This window comes from Xyrauchen texanus, chromosome 35 (assembly GCF_025860055.1).
Source record: "Xyrauchen texanus isolate HMW12.3.18 chromosome 35, RBS_HiC_50CHRs, whole genome shotgun sequence".
Lineage (NCBI taxonomy): Eukaryota > Metazoa > Chordata > Actinopteri > Cypriniformes > Catostomidae > Xyrauchen > Xyrauchen texanus.
Window position 1 is genome coordinate 15,095,084 of NC_068310.1, and position 17,316 is coordinate 15,112,399.

At 39.1% G+C, this 17,316-nt stretch overlaps 1 protein-coding gene across 1 annotated transcript in view; it reads left to right on the forward strand.

Annotated features, from left to right (window-relative positions):
* myt1b (myelin transcription factor 1b) overlaps positions 1–17,316 on the forward strand; it is a 170,883-nt gene that overhangs the window by 26,567 nt on the left and 127,000 nt on the right. Inside the window, exons 2-3 of the mRNA XM_052105813.1 lie at positions 5,749–5,853; positions 13,520–13,569. The gene's annotated coding sequence lies outside the window, so the exon portion shown is untranslated. The remainder of the gene's footprint in view (positions 1–5,748; positions 5,854–13,519; positions 13,570–17,316) is intronic.

A 17,316-nucleotide genomic window follows, 5' to 3' on the forward strand; every position in this document is an offset into this window, starting at 1 on the left:
TATAACTTAATGAGCAAAATAACCAAGCACAGGGAATGAATACATCCTGTGTAAAGTCATTGACATTCATTAGTACCCGTTCAGCACAGGGAACAGGCTTTAAGACACAATTTAATTGCCCACTAATGTGGCCTTAGCAAGGAGGCTGAGAGGAGATAAGGGATGAAAGCCAGACATAACAATAATGATTTACTACACAACTGTCCCTATCATACATGCACAGATCCTTTATGTGACAGTTGAGATTGTTTCTGAGAGCAATCATGGTTTAGTGCCAGACACAATTAGTTGTAAATCATCCTCCAATATCTATAAACTTGAGATGTTCTTACTTTTGAATCGATTGAGTATGGAAACTGAGGATATACGCTTTGGTTTGACTGGTTAATGTTGACTCGTTGAATATTGGATGTTGCCTGCTTTACCTTAGTTTCAGAGGTTTTTAGCACCTCAGAATAAACAGTAGGCCTTCAGCACAATGTTCGTTATTTAAAATTATGCACTTGAGTTCGTATTTTATGTACTGTATTTTATATTTTATGTCTTTTTCTTCACTTCAATCGAGAGTATGCCTAAAACATAATTGTTATTTAGACCTCTAACATAATGCAAAAAGAGCACATCTGTACCAACTGGAGGGGCAGGAATTGGCTAAAATTAGCATGTCCCTGTTAGCCCCTACAGATAGATGCCGGAACTACACCCTAAGGGGCTGCTCAGATCGGACATGTTCTTGCACGTTAAATGTTAAAGTTATTTTTTAACTTGACACAGCTCAAAAAAAAAAAAAAAGATGAGGTGCAACGGTCAGAGATATCTGCTAGCGCATGTTCACATAGAAAAAACTATTGGAAAATAGACAGACGAAACAATACATTCAGTGTTGAACAGCTCGGGGCTAAAAAACATGTTTTGATGCCATTCAAAAATAACAGTGTAGTATTTTTTCCACGCAAAATATAAATCGCATGTATTACATATCATAGTAGACAAATTGTGACAGATTGTTCACGTAAAGACACCAGAACTAAGCACCCAGAGCAGCCTTCAGATTGCATCTTCCGGAGGTCCTGCGTCAGCCTAGCACCACTATCCACAGTTTTCCTGAGCAACCACTGGGAGGCACCGTGATGATTCTAATTGCCTGTTTTTTGTTACTGACCTCAAGAAGCAATGTAAAAACACCCAAATGAGTGATCCAGACGGAGAACAAAAAACATTGTTAGTTAGAGTAAAAAGGAATTTCAGGCTCAACTTGTACATTTGGCTGTAATAACAAATTAAAGTAGAATGATATCAACAACTACAATCTACGTTTGTTCAGAATGCTTGGTTTTGTAAAATATTTAAAGGGGCCGCAAATCATCCAGAAATGTCAACCTTGCTGACATATCACAAGTAGTGTATATCCTCAAGAAATATTTTAATAAATGAATAGATAATATTATATAAACCATTATATCCACTTCATCAACTCACCTGGCACACCAACAATTTCAGTCAACTTTGTCCACACATTGCTTTTTTAAATGTATTTATATCCCTGTAAGCAACCAGGGACCGACCATATTTTACAGGAAACCCCACAACGGCAATAATCAGTTTCTCCTCCATTTTGTCTTCGGAACTATTGTTTGGTGGGAACAAAGTTTACACTGTCGCTAGAGCGGTGCACTTCTATTTTTTTTTTTTTTTTTTTTTGCGGTGCACTTCTATACTCCAATAGGTTGTCGCCAAACCGCGTCAAAGCTCATTACCATAATGTTGCCCGCACTTGAACTTTCCTCTGACGCCCACACCGCATAAGACGCGCCTCCCACGGCCGCGCCGCTTCTTGCCACCGAGAGACGCTGGCTGCCATAGAAAATGAATGACTTTCGGTTGATTTGACGCTCTCGACGCCTCTGGTCTGAACGCACCATATGGAGCCCCTTACTTACCATTTCCCTAACCGTCTGTGGAGGTGTCCTCCCTTTTGGAGTTGACACAATCCCCTTTTGGAGAAACCCCGACACTTTTGGAGAAACCACCCCCTTTTTTAAGATTTTGCCATCATTTGGAGATATCCGGCCTTCGGCAATACCTGCTTGCATGATCTGAGCCAGTTTTGAGCAGTCACTGACGCTGGGATATTTTCACGCCATGATATTATCGCCACATGATCTTATTGTGAGCGCTACAACAAGGGCAAATTGCTCCAGTCAATATCATCTTATCGTGCATCTTTATGTAGGCCTACAAGAATGTAAATCAACAATTTGATCATAATTATGTTTTATTGTAATAAACTAACAAGTAAGAATTTTTAACAAATGAATGTATGGTATGCGCACTTCTTGACATGCTGTTTTATTTACCTCCAATTGCGATGGGCGGATCGATACTAAATTTATGGATAGGCTACTTCCTATACTGATGTTTTATCAAGAATATCGATCCTCACATAAATACCTGTATATTGATTCTGAAGTTTTTTTATTTATTTTTTTAACTAGTGATCTTATTATTTAGATAACATCTCATAAGCTTCGAAGTGGAAAAGAATAATTATAATAGTGAACTGTTTCCTGTTACGGAGCATAATATTTGGCTTTCTTTTTCTTTCTTAAATCATCATACATGAGCAATCAAGAGAAACACCGCACTCAATTTTAACAATTATGTTAAAAGCTATTTAACATAATTGAATATTTACGGTATCTTAAATGTGTGCTGTATTACCTGGAAAAGGAGTAAAATATCAAACCTACAGATTGAGAGGCCTTGGGAAATTGACATCATTGTGGCCGCCGACCTTCATGTCGAACACACACAAATATCTAACATCTTTGCGCGGATGAAGCTCTGAGAGCCCCCACACAAATGGGTTGTGCAACAGTGTCACCTGCAGGGGGTTTCCGATGAAAACACTCAAAATCCAGCGACTCGAGAGCATGTACCAACATGCACTATTTTTTTCTTCTTGCGTGTGGTAACATAATAGTCCTAATATATCACGTAACACAAATTGTCAATATCATAATAATGCTCTATAGAGAGTTAACCTAACAAGAATAAGGGCTGTGGTGTTGTGGACGTGTAATCTATTTGAACAAGTTGTATTACCTTCTGTATCCAGCAGATGGTAAACTATTCCTTAAGCAAAACACATAGAAAATATCAATAGATGCTGTGTGATTTGTAATGGCTCTCTTTCTCTTAACGTTAATTTGTGACACGGTTATAATTAATGTAGATGCTTATATCAGAATATTTGAAAGGCAATATACTTATAAGATGCCTAGGTAAGAGAAAGCACTAGTACATAGTTTCGCTGGTAGCGTGTGCCAAAAATATGCAAATGCATGCAAATCAGATTGTGCTTCACATAAATAAACATCGGTTGTTGTATGCGTTGGATTTGAATTTCAGGTAACCTCCTCTCCATGTTTGCATAGGGAAATCTCAGCCAGGCTTTTACTTTGTCCCAGACCCTCAAAGTTTTGAACAGACAACAACATGGCATGCTATAAGTGTAGGTAAGAGTTTATATTTATTGTGTGTTACTTCTTTTAAGTTTTATGGTCCACACTTGTTATATTTCTGCCACTTTTTTGATTAGAAATAGCTATCAAATCTTTTTTGTAGAAAAAGTTGGGTTGGGTACCAAAAGTAAGAGAAAGTTAGAAAGAAAGTTACTTCTTTAACCTGCCTTTAGCCTTGTGACTCCCCTGCTGTTGCTTTGTGCAGTTTTGGGGTTTTTCCCATGTTAAATCCAGAACTTCAGGGAATGGGACAGAAGCTGTTTAAAAAAAGTCACAAGACATGCAGCTGTAACACCACAGTGCTTAACTGAGCCTCTTTATGTCAGGGCTGCCGGAGGCTTTGGGTTGCTGCAGCTGAAGTCACTTTGAACTCTCTGAAGTTGCATTCTTTTAACTGCTAACAAAGTTATGTCTGGGACAAAGCAGTTGAGCTTGTTTGGGGATTTTCTTTACTTAACCTTGGTTAAAACCGGGACCGGTAAACGATTGGTTTTGTAAACATTTTGTTTAATCTTCTTTCATGCAAAAGACATGCTAATCGCATCTATTTTATCTGAATTTAATTATATGAGCTAAACATGCCAGGAGATCTAATACAAATGAGTTTAAAAAACATATATTAGCTATATATTAGCTTAGAATATACATTAAGATACCAGATCTGTGGTATCAACATATCACACTGTACTGTTATGTAAAGTGAACACTAAACTCATCTATTTGGAACCAGATAGAATTTCTTTACATTATCAGGGGAAGTAGGCTCCGCTCTTTTAGAGCCTCTGGCTATATTTTCATTTGTATGACTCTCTTTTTTGCTCCCCATCTATCTAAAAGGATGGCATTGTGACTGTTTTTATTTTCTATTCATCTTCTGTGCCTCTGTATCAACAAAACCACTCAGACAGCATTATTTATTTATTTTATTTTTAAATAAATAATACTGTCTGGGGGGGCAGAACTTTTCCTGTTTCTGATCTTACTGTGCACTGTGGTGACTCAGTTCCTCGGAAACTATTTAGAGTGTCTGAATAGTTATTGTACATGTATAAAGCTGTTGATAAAATTAAAGCTCAACATGCCATCATTTAACCATCATTTATGGAAGCATACTTACCAAATCAGCTGTAAATCTTTTAATCAAGGTAGGTTTGCTTTTGCTCTTTTTTTGTATCTCTACTGGTAAAGTTCTGCAAATTTTTTGAGAAGTAACACAACGACGACAGATTTGATTTGACAGTTGCTGTTTAAAACGTTTTCAGGGGCTCTGTGTATCTTTAACTATGCCTTTGCATTTACCATCAGTTGTTGTAAATCTTTTTTTTTTAAAAAAAAAAGGATAATAATGTTACTAAAACACACCAGTTTGTAATGATTTTTCCCCCATGCTGAACCAAATATAGATTTTTTTTTTTCTTGTCAAAAAAGACACCAACAACAGTAATGAATAACATAGATGAGAAAAGCAAGGCTGGCATAGTATTCTTGCTGACACATTAAATTATTAAATTACTTATTAAATGAACTCATAACTAGTATTACACATATTACATGACTCAATAATATTTGGCACATTTAAAGTAATGTTTGCATTGCCAGAGGATGGACTCCCCCAGCTGAGAACATTTTATTTATTTATTTTCCTTGCCACTGTTGCCTTTGGATTGTTTATTTTCTTTTAAGCTTCTTTTAAAATGCATTGTGAAAAGCTCTATATAAATAAAATTTACTCAACAGGGCATATTCTAAACAGTAGAGGCTTGACATTTTGCCCAGATTTACCCAGTTTGTGTGGATGTAAATATAAAGACGGTAGGATTAAGTGATGACATGCCTTGAAGAGAAAGTTTGTCCCAGTAAGTATGGTGCTAGCAAACAGAAGATGAGAATATATCTGCGAATGCTTGCTGTGGAGGAAAGATAAATGCAAACAATAGGCACCAGGTGCACCTTTCTCAATCACAGCAAGTACTGCGAAAATGTGTCTAATTGGAAACTCTGTACTGTAGCCAGGCATGCAGTGAGAGACAGGGGGGAAAGAATATTGTGCAGTCATAGGAATCTTCCAGTACACATGAAGGTCAATTTATTTGCTTGAAGGCACACTGGGCAGATGAGAGGTCTGAGTTGGATTTGATCCAGCAATCTTCTTCTTTATAGGACCACTTCCTCTTCAGGTTTGAAAAATGAGTGAATGAGAATGTGAATGTCTCTTGTCTTTCAGTAGAGTGACCAGTGATGCATGCTGAATCCAATCAGTGCCATAGAACACACAGTCAATCCAAATAGCCAGCCATTGTCATGGAAGACACTGAGGTATCTGAGAAAGGTAAGTACTTAATGCACAGGTGAAATATGACCCAAAGACACTAAGATTCACTGAAAGTCCTTAAAAAGTAGGATTTAATTTATCATTCCTTTAAACAAGTTTAAACAAACTGTATTTAAATTGTTTGTACCAACATTTGCCATTATGAGACAATCAGAGTACTGGCAGCTATGAGAGTGTTGGTTATTAAATGTTTACCAATTTAACCATGCACCTAGCTACCCCGTCAGAAAAAATGTGAACCACCAAAAGAAGACGTGGATTCACAACAAGGGACACTTTTCACATATGAATTATAGCAAGGTAAAAAATATTGCCAATTGATACACAAAATCAATAGCTTATCTTATATAGAACTGCAGTTGATACTTACTAGTGATGGACTTGTCTCTCTGTTGGGTGTCTGTTCTCCTTGTTCCAATGCTTGATCTAAAAAATTTAAGCAAGTATCTTATCATTAGCAGTTATCAGTGTTGGAAATAGTGTACGTAACAGGTTTGGGCCAAATATAACTTCTCTCCAAGGTTTTTACCCAAAATGCATATTAAAGTGACCATCGGATTGCAGAGCTACTTCCTGGATAATTCTGTGGGAATGACCAGCCTCCATATCCCATAATGACAAACCAAAATCCTGATTTGTGATGACTTCGCAAATGTATTAAAAATAATAAGGGGCCTTGGTACCTCAGCGAGTATTGATGCTGACTACCACCCCCTGTAATTGTGAGTTCGAATCCAGGGTGTGCTGATTGACTCCATCCAGGTCACCTAAGCAACCATATTTGCCCGGTTGCTAGGGAGGGTAGAGTCACATGGGGTAACCTCCTTGTTGTCGCTATAATGTGGTTCTCGCTGGGGCGTGTGGCGAGTTGTGTGTGGATACTGCGGAGAATAGCGTGAAGCCTCCACACACGCTATGTCTCCACATGATTTCTCCACAAGCCACGTGATAAGATGCACGCATTGACGGTCTCAGACGAGGAGGCAACTGAGATTTGTCCTCCGCCACCTAGATTGAGGCAAGTCACTACACCACCACAAGGACTTAAGAGCGCATTGGGCATTCCAAATTGGGGAGAAAAAGAGGATAAAATAAAATAAAAAAAGAATAATGGAGGCCACTGTGCTCAAAGGAACCTTCAATGCAACAGAATTTTTTGTAGTCTTCCCCAGATCTTGCCTTGACACAATCCTATCTCTGAGCTCTGCTGGCAGTTCCTTTGACCTCATAGCTTATTGTTTGCTCAGATATGCATTTTCAGCTGTTAGACCTTACATAGACAGGTGTTTGCCTTTTCAAATCATGTCCAGTTAATTATATTTGCCACAGGTGGACTCCAATCAAAGTGTAGAAACATCTTAAAGATGATTCAGAGAAATGGGATGTACTGTATGCTTATATATGTATTTATGTGTAGGTATGCATGCATGATTCTGTTTATAATGACATTTTTGCTGTTTTAATTTTCTTTTATGTAAAGCACTTTGGACTACTTTTGTATGAGATGGCTATTTATAAGTGAACATTTATTTGAACTTGGTTTCATGAAACAAATTAGTAAGAACAAATCCAATCTCTGTATGTCTTGCTTGTATGTCGGTTTGCTTACCTGTCACTTAGTTTAATTCTGTACCCCACCATCTTGTTCTTCAGTCTTCTCATGATCTCACAGGTGATGCGCTGCTGTGGCCATTTGCTGAGTGAAGTACAGTACGAGTTTGTTTAAACTTTAAAGTATCTGACAATATTAACACATACTAGCAACACTGACTACTACCTTGAAATATGTACTAATATCTCAATTAGCATCTCACTTTAACGCAAGACATCTTGATGAAGACGTAAAAATACAATTAAAGAGTTATTTACCTTCTGCATGTTGCGATATGTCCGTTACCCGTTGGCATAATTACACTTGGGCAGATTTGACAACTTTTCCGTCTCGTCGGTTTGTCCCATTTTTAGCCTGGGCTACATAAATTAAGGTCAAAACTCAACGTTACGTTAGGTCATTACAGAAAATCACAGGGAAAATGTTTTTTTCAAGATATAAGTTCACTTAAACACTATGCTATGAATACAGTTATCTCCAGGGTCCAGGATGCAAAAAGCCACGAGAAAGCATTTGGGCAGTTTTTTCCTCGCCGCACTCAGGGGGCAGGGCCGTCGGCAACCCAGGTCCTGCTAGAAGGGAGGCTCAGAAACAAAGCTTGGCAAGTCGTACTCCCCCTCATAAAGACTGGGGACAGGCTCATCGCCCTTAGCAGCCCCCAAAGTAAGACCTCAGGGGTGTAATTTCTAAGAGGAAGAAACCCTGACGGTCTTGCGCCCAGCCTTGTGGGGATAGCCCCCCTCGGGACGGGGCACGTGTATCATCCACTTCGGCCCTCCCGGTACCTCCACGAAACCTCTCCATTCCCGCTGCCTCTGGTGTTTCTGGAGTTAGAGGCTTCCAAGGAAAAGTTGGGTGTTCCTTTGCTTCCTGCCTTAGTCCAGGTCGCAGAACACCCGACATCCCCTCAACAGGAAGTGTCAAAATTAATACCCATCTCAGAGAACCTGGCAGCGTGGAAACTTCTGCCATGTATATCTATGTGGGTCCTAAGAACAGTAGAAAAAGGCTACAGAATTGTATTTGCTCGCCTTCCTCTGTGTTTCAACGCCGTGGTCTCCACTTCTGTAAATCCGGAGCAGGGTCCATTCGTTTCGGCCTAGCCCTATCACCCTGCACATTCACAAAATGCATGGATGCAGCACTGGCTCCTTTGTGACTCCGGGCATCCACATTCTGAATTACATGCACGTCTGGCTGGTACTAGCACAGTCTCAAGAACTGGCAGTTCAGCACAGGGATATTGTCTTTGCTCATCTGATTTCTCTGGGTCTGAGACTCAACGTCAAAAAGAACGTTCTCTCTCCCACTCAGGAAATCACCTATCTGGGTGTTATATGGAATTCGATCATGATGCGGGCACAATTGTCTCCCGCTCGAATCGTGTCCGAACAAGGGTTACACTTAAGTAACCCGAGACGTGTTTCTGTAGAACTTTTAATGCAATCACTTTAATTGAAGGTGTTTGATCATAATAATTCAGGAAATACCTGTAACATAACTGTGTTTCTCTACAAAACCTTTGATGAAACTTTTGTAAATGTATTGTTTTTGCACTTTATTTGAATAAGGATATTTTACTTGAATTTTATGGCTTTTGTTTGGAAGCCGCTGCTGCCAGTCATTTGACCGTTTTCTTTTTTTAAGTTTTTTTTTTATACAGTGCATAAATATAAATCAAATAGATTTACTTTAAAATTACAAAGAAAAATGTTAAATTGTTAGTATTGACATAAACCTTTATATAATGAGCTACATATTTAATTACAGATAATTCTTGTCATTTTACATCAAAAATACGTAATTTATATAGTAATTTATCCGTATTTTTTTTTTTTAAATACATGTAATTTGTCGTTATTGTCATAAACCCTAAAATTCCAGTTGTTAATTTACAGATAATATCTGTAATTTTACAGAGTTTTGAATGTAAATAAAAAAAATGGAAAACTACTGTAAAATTGTAGAGTTATTTTCTGTAAAATTAGAATTTATTTTTTACAGTATAGATAGATAGATAGAGAGAGAGAGAGAGATAGATGTGGAAATGTCTGACATGTTTTTTATTAGGAAGCATGCATTCTCCGGCTAATGAGTATATATTTGTGCAGGTGTTCATTTGTCTTATCGTCTCAAATCTGTTTCACATATTTATTCAATTATTCTCATGCTATGCTCTCACATGCATACACATACTGTACAACTGTATTTTCAATGTAGATTACAAAGTCTCTCTCTCTCTCTCTCTCTCTCTGTATATTCTCTCTCTCTCTCTCTCTCCCCCTCCCTCCCTCAGTCTTTCCCCTCTATGAGTCTGTGTAATTGTCATTTGAAATGTAATCAGTAAGAAATTGTGTATTGGGAATCAATGAGCCCTGCCATTAGATCTGTATCGGTCACAAAAAGATTGCTTTTCAGATTGCATACTTATTTATTGACATTATGCACTGGCATCACCACCCCTTTCCACACACACACACACATACACATACACATATGCATGCAAGTATAATCACATTTCTAGTTCCTCAGCTGCTCCTATGTTTTATAGTAATCAGATTAGCACATACAATCTCTCTTCGCTAACTCTGAGCTCTAACACTCTGATGCTGTGATCGTCTTTGGCCACCAGATGTTAGCATTGCAAAGAATAAATTGCCAACAGTTCACTTGTCAAGAGTAGAGCGCTAATTATTGCCCGATGACAGTGATATGCTGTTACCTTTGAGGTTTTTGTGAAGGATTGACTTTTTATTTTGATCATTTTATTTGTGTACAAACATCTTTTAAAGGAATAGTTTACCCAAAAATGAAAATTCTCCCATGATTTGCTCTCCCTCATGCCATCCCAGATGTATACGACTTTCTTTCTTCTGCTAAACACAAAGATTTTTAGAATAATTATTCTTTGAAGCTCCAAAAAGCACATAAAGTCAGCATAAAAATAATGCAGACTCCAGTGGTTCAATCCATGTCTTCAGAATTTATATGATAGGTGTGGGTGAGAAACAGATCAATATTTAAGTAATTTTGACAGAAATGTTTACTTTCACCAGCCTTCCTATGTGCTCTCTTCTCTCTAAGGAGTTCTTCTTCTTTTGTTTTTGGCGATTTTCTTCATGCATATAGCCACAAACTGGGCAGGGAGGAGACTTTATAGTAACAAAGGACTTAACTATTGATCTGTTTCTCACCCACACCTTAATTTTATGAAGATATGGATTAAACCACTGGAGTTATATGGATTACATTTATGCTACCTTTAGATGTGTTTTGGAGCTTCAAAGTTCTGGTCACCATTTACTTGCATAGCATGGACCAACAGAGATTTGTGTTCAGCAAATGAAAGGAAGTCATTCATATTTGGGATGCATGAGGGAGAGTAAATTATAAGAGAATTTTAATTTTTGGGTGAACTTTTCCTTTAAGCTTCTTAAAGGGATTCTTCACCCAAAAAAATATTTCATACTTTACTAACCCCCATGCTTTTCCAAAACCATATGACTTTCTTTTCTTTGTGGAACCCAAAAGGAGATTTGAGGCAGAATGTCTAAGCATATAGAGACCAGGAGCTGTCAAGTTCCAAAAGGACAAAAACCACAATAAAAGTAGTAGTCAAGTCCACTTTCTTCCAAGACTTCTAAAGACAAACGATAGCTGAGGAACAGGCATACATTTAAGCCATTATTCATTTAACATCTCTGCCGTAGCTCTAAAATCTTGTAAGATTAAGACAGGTTGGACTTCACTGATGCATGCCAAACATGTTCTCTCGCTGATAGTGACGTGCCAAATTTGACGATTAATGTAGACATTCTGCAAGACATGTCCTTTTGTGTTCCACGGATAATAAAAAAAAAGTTATTTGGGTTTGGAACAACATTAGGATCAGTAAATACATTTTTAGGTGAATAATACCTTTAAAAAGAGGGGATTCACATGTTATTCTCTCACTTGACTTGGAACGTTTTGGCAACAGTTTAGTGCACTCTAACATCTTCCAGGTTAAAATAGCTTTTAAGCTTATTTTATTTTGCCTCAAGGTGAGCACTTTTCATTTGATAATAGAAAAAGAATGGTCTTTCCACCTTTAGCAATTCAAGTAACCTTTCTACAAAGTTTCATCAGTGTGTATGTCTGTGTAGAAGAGTCGTGTTGATGGCAGACTCATTAAGGACTAAATTAAAGTGATGAGATGTGATTTTAGACCGCATCTGGAACAAATGGCTCAGGCGTTCCCTGCTCAGTCTGGGCAGTTTTGGAGCCCTTTACCAACCTGCGCCCCCTCTCCACCCACCACAACATCACACACACACACACAGGTTTAGATCAGATATTTCTTTGTCTGGCTTGTGTATGCAGTTGGTCTGATATGAATGTGATTCCACGCTTTGATGCAGAGACAGATTGTAAAGTATGATTTTATTAAATCCTTCATTAGAATTCATCAGCCAGATTGGATCAGAAAAAGGTCACTGTGCAGATTCAGCCCACTATCCCCCCAAACAACACCCCTCTCTCTCTCGCCCACCCTGTCTTTTGTGTTCTCTCTCTCGCATTTCTCTCTCGGGGGTGGGGGGTGGCCGCCACTGAAACAAATTTGCTGTGAAAATGGGTAAAAATGAGCATTATAGGCTGACGAAGGAATACAAGGTGAAAGGGACATTATCTCCCCCTCCATGTGTCCTCCTCTCTCCCCTTCCACCCCTCCTCCTTTCCTTCCATGTTTCCGTTCTCTGATGCCTTTGCCGGACGATGGTGCCACAAATCATTTGTATGCTCTCATTTGGGTCTGTAAGCCACGATGGTGCTTACTGCTCAAAAAGCAGATGACTTCCAGAGGGAGAGAGAAAGGGGAGGGGGGCTATTTTGTGGCACATGAAAACATTAGTTGGAGTTGGATCTGAAATTGAGAGGGAAATTGCTTACGCCATATGTCATCTTTAGCTGAGTGTTTTATTTATTTAAATTTTTGCATTGTGTGCTTGTTACGTGTGTATGTGTGCGAGGCAATTTGGTTTGTGTTAATTGTTGTTATTGCAATGTAATGTGTGCCCAAATGGGAATGCCTGTTTGTTTGTTTGTACCTCTAGACCTGCTACAGCTTAGGCAATAAGCAATATTTCATAGGCAATCATTTACTCATTTACTCACCCTCATGCCATCCCAGGGGTGTATGACTTTCTTTCTTCAGCAGAACACATTTGAAGAAAAATAGAAAAATATCTCTGCTCAGTAGGTCCTGAAAATGCAAGTGGATGGTGATTTCACATTTAAAGCTCCAAAAATCACAGACAGTCAGCATAAACGTCATTGATACATTAGCAGTTAAATTAATGTGTTCTAAAGCAACACGTTCACTTTTGGTGCAAAATATATAAATATTTAAGTACTTTTTAACTATAATCCATTGCTTCCGGTAGGTTTCATGAGAGGGTGGAATTCAAGCGGTCTCTCGTGTGACGTGTTTGTGTTGCCATGATATGGACATTCACGTTCTTCTCTCATTTGAGACATCAAGGATAAGCACACAAATGCACCATTGTTTTAAAGTAAACCAACAGATACAAATACAGATGTAAACCAAAACCAATTAAGTTGTTCTGTACCAACTTCTGTACAGCATTCCATCTACTCAGTTGTAAACAGCGCTTCCGGGTGTGTTGCACAATAGTTTATTGTTAAAAAGTACTAAATATTGGTCTTTTTCACACCAAATGTGATCCTGTCACTTTAGAAGTGGTGTGGCGTAGTGGGCTAAAGCATATTACTGTTAATCAGACGATTGCTGGTTCAATCCCAGCAGCCACCACCATTGTGTCCTTGAGCAAGGCATTTACTCCAGGTTGATCCAGGGGGATTGTCTCTGTAATAAGTGCACTGTAAGTTGCTTTGGATAAAAGCGTCTGCCAAATGCATAAATGTAAATGTAAAACAAGGCATTAATTTAACAGCTGACTGTCTGTGATTTTTGGAGCTTCAAAAGAGAAATCTCCATTCACTTGCATTTTGAGGACCTACTGAGCTGAGATATTTTTTTTTTTTCTTCAGATGTTTTCTGCTGAAGAAAGACAGCCATACAGACCTGGGATAACATGAGGGTGAGTAAATTATGATAAGTAACAATGTTATCATGATTTTTCCTAAATGTAATCCCTAATTCAAATGTAAAGGTAACCATAAAGTCTAATCTCTTAACCAAACCCTAAACCTAACCATGATTTTAATAAGAAAATAACTTTACTGTACCATGGAAAAAGAAAAAGAAAAATAGGGTCTGGAACGAGATGAGTGAAGCATTTTACAGGTTATATACAGTCTTTTGTATAGCATAAATAAATATGGAACGAGTAACACATTTTTTTCATCTATGTTTCTTTCAATTGGAATTCTTGGATAAAAGGCTAGCTAAAATGTGATGCCTGTTATGTATCTGTTTAAAATTATGTTTGTTGGTCGGTCTGTATAAAAGTTGTACCTTTATGTACAAGCCAAGTCAATATGTTATGATTTCACGATCTTGTATGAATCATTACGAGTTGCCATGAGACTGTGTTGCATAAACTAACAATGAATAAGTTTATTTGTAAATTAACATGTGCCAAAATGTAGTAAAAAATATTGTCCATTGTTAGTTCATGATACCTAAAATGTTAACTAATATTAACGTATAGAACCTTGTTGCAATGTGTTACCATATTAAATTATCCTTGCATCTGGTGAGTAGTTCTACTCTGGTGAGTTGAACTGCAATGTTCTCTATTGCAATTTACATCTACTGGCATGTAGATACACTTTTTAATTGGTTTATTATAAACAAATGTCAGAGCCAACCTCTTGCACTTATAGCAAGATATATTCCTCATGAGCCACAACATCTCGTATTTAGAAAAGGAACTGATCCCCCTGAGGCTGAAATCCTAGAACTGTGTTTAAGGTGCACTATATTGTAAAGTTCTCTCTTTTGTCTTTTAACAGAGGTTAAAGTGAGCAACCCCCACCCATAGCAACAAAGGAAAAGTGTGAGTGTAGAATCCCAGACAAGTATCTGAAAATCTGCCTCATGTGTTCTCAGAACCCCCCCCCCTCTTTTCCCCCCATATGCATACACATATGCATATGGACACAATTCTTCTGCCACACTGGCTGTTTTACCATGTCTGAATTGATCACACAATCCCTATGAGTGGCATTATGGACAGGGATTATCACCTTCCCTTTATACACACACAGACACACTCATGTACAAACACTCATGCTCTGTCGCTTTCATATATACTATCCACAGCTAGCTACACACCAGATCACTCATGCGCAATTCATCTTTTACAGTCACACGAACATGCCCACACTAACACAAACATATACGGCTGCATAAACACACATTCTGTGCATTCTACCCTGGAAAGCATGCACATACACTTCAAGGAAAAAAGGATTGTGCCCTTAAGCAGACTGCTGCACTCTCCCTGGCAGTTCCAAAGGGACCTTATCTGTGAGATTCAAATGCAATATATATTGCCAAATGAAACAACAGTTATTAAAAAACACATTTGAATGCAATGTGTGTAGGCATATACACAGGTATCCATGCACACGTGTGTGAGGGTGTTTGTTTGACATTCTCTTTTTTGTATTCCCTCGCACATGTGCAAGTTCCTTTATTACAGTCAAGCATGCTCATTAACCCCAGTGCATTGAGGAAGTTAATGAAGTCCTCTTCCACAGGTCTGAGAAGGTTTAAAGTCAGTGTGAAACAGTGTTTGCAGCCCAATTTATTTCCATAATATGGCATATAATCTGAGTGAAAGAGAATATTCCATGAGAAAAAAAGGGACAGGACAGTGAAAACCGACTGGTCACTGGGTAAATTTGGTAAAAGGTTTTGATGCTAAATTTGATCTGTGCTTACTGAAATACGAGTAACTGTTCCCCAGTGTACAAAGCTGGAAGTGTCTTGGAACCTATGGCCATGTGTGGACTTCAGTTTCTTTAAATTATGTAAAACAGTGAAGAGGAATGCATAATTGACTGTTTTAACTTCAGTCCCTAACCTGAAACCCAACCCTAAACCTAACTATCAGTGGATTTAAAACATGCATTTTTAGAGTCAAAATTCAACATAAGAAATTAAAGGTTCTGTAAGTGATTAGTTTTTTATGGAAAGGAAAATTGTCCTACTCTTTCAAAGATAAGTGTCCTGAGATATCTCACCGGTCTCAACGTTGTCTCTGGAGGGCAGGGTTTTGGAAAGAGGTGGTGTGGCTAATTCAACTGCTCAGTCTCGTGAAAATTCCAGAACACTAAAATCGATTATAGCACCTTTAAGCTCACCATTGTTTATTTGAATGTGATTCCTTCCTTACCAGCGGCTTTCTCTCTTTTTTGCAGGCCAGTGCAGTCCACGCCCCTGGGCACTTTGACAGTGTTTCCTAAAAGAGCAAATAGATCTCTAAAAGAGTATATTTTCTCTAAAAGTGTATACACATTGGCGTTGAACGTCTTTTTAAGACAGGTCTTTTTCAAGATGCCTTTCTGCCTTTGTTTAGTTCCTGTATGCGGTAGATATCTCTCAGCTTTTGATGGTCATATATGCTGCCTCACGTGTATGGGCTGTAACACACTGAGGCAGCTTTTCTGAATGGTTCATGTTCTCATTGCGAGAGCGTGACCATGTCAATCCCCGCGGACCACCTGCCCCCTGCAGTCTCGTTTGCTTCCGTCCGGGCACGATGTGAGACCGGCTTGCCCTACGGCCAGTCTGATGTATCCTTCAGACCCCCCAAGCTGGATGAGAATATCACCACTGCATTGGAGAGCGTTGCGGCATCTGATGCTGAGGACTTGTCTGGGCTGACACCTTCGGGTCTGCTCACCCACTCTGAGACCGACACGCACATGTCCGGCATGCTTGCCTGGGTCGCCGAGAGCAGGCAAGCATGTCTGATTGGCAAAACTGTCTGATTCCATTCAGTTTTGCCTAATCCTGGCAGTAGCATTGCAATTTCGCACTCTGTTCTCAGAAGTCCTTGGAAGGCGCGTATGCGCAAACCTAGTTGTCATGGCAACTGAATAAACAAAACCTCACCTGGTCAATATTTACTTGTCAAGTGCAAGTCAGACAGAAACTAAAAGAAGGAAAGACATTATATTTATTTTTATTAAAATTTAAAGAAAGTACATTTAAATTGTGTGCGATCTACCAGCATTGCCTTTGCGATCGACTGGTAGATTGCGATCGACGTATTGGCACCCCTGCTATAGCGCCACCGGATGGGCTGCTTATGCTCTGCATGCCACAGCCCACAGCCCTCCTGCAAACCCACCAGGCCCAGGCACTTAAAGAACTGCACTGCACACAAAAGGCTCCCAGGCGTTCCTGTGACGGTCGACTCAGGGAGCGAGATGGCCTCTATGGAGTTGGCCCCACCAGGTACATCAAACGTGATTGTCCCCTTAGTGCTCCCCGCTCGGAGCTTGGACGTGTTGCTTACGCTGGCTGGCCAGGACCATCGGACTCGGCTATGCAATTCAGTTCGACAGGTGCTTTCCCCTTTTCAGTGGTATTCGCTTCACTTTGGTGAGAATGCCAGCACCCTTCGGGTGGAAATCGCAGCCCTTCTCCACAAGGACGCAATAGAGCCTTTCCTTCCAGCCAATATGAAGAAGGGTTTCTACTGCCCTTACTTCATTGTACCCAAAAAAGGAGGTGGATTGAGGCCAATCTTGTACCTGCGAATTCTCAACCAGGCTTTGCACAAACTCCCATTCAAGATGCTCATGCAAAAACATATTCTAACATGCGTTCGGCATCAAGATTGGTTCGCAGCGGTAGACCTGAAGGACGC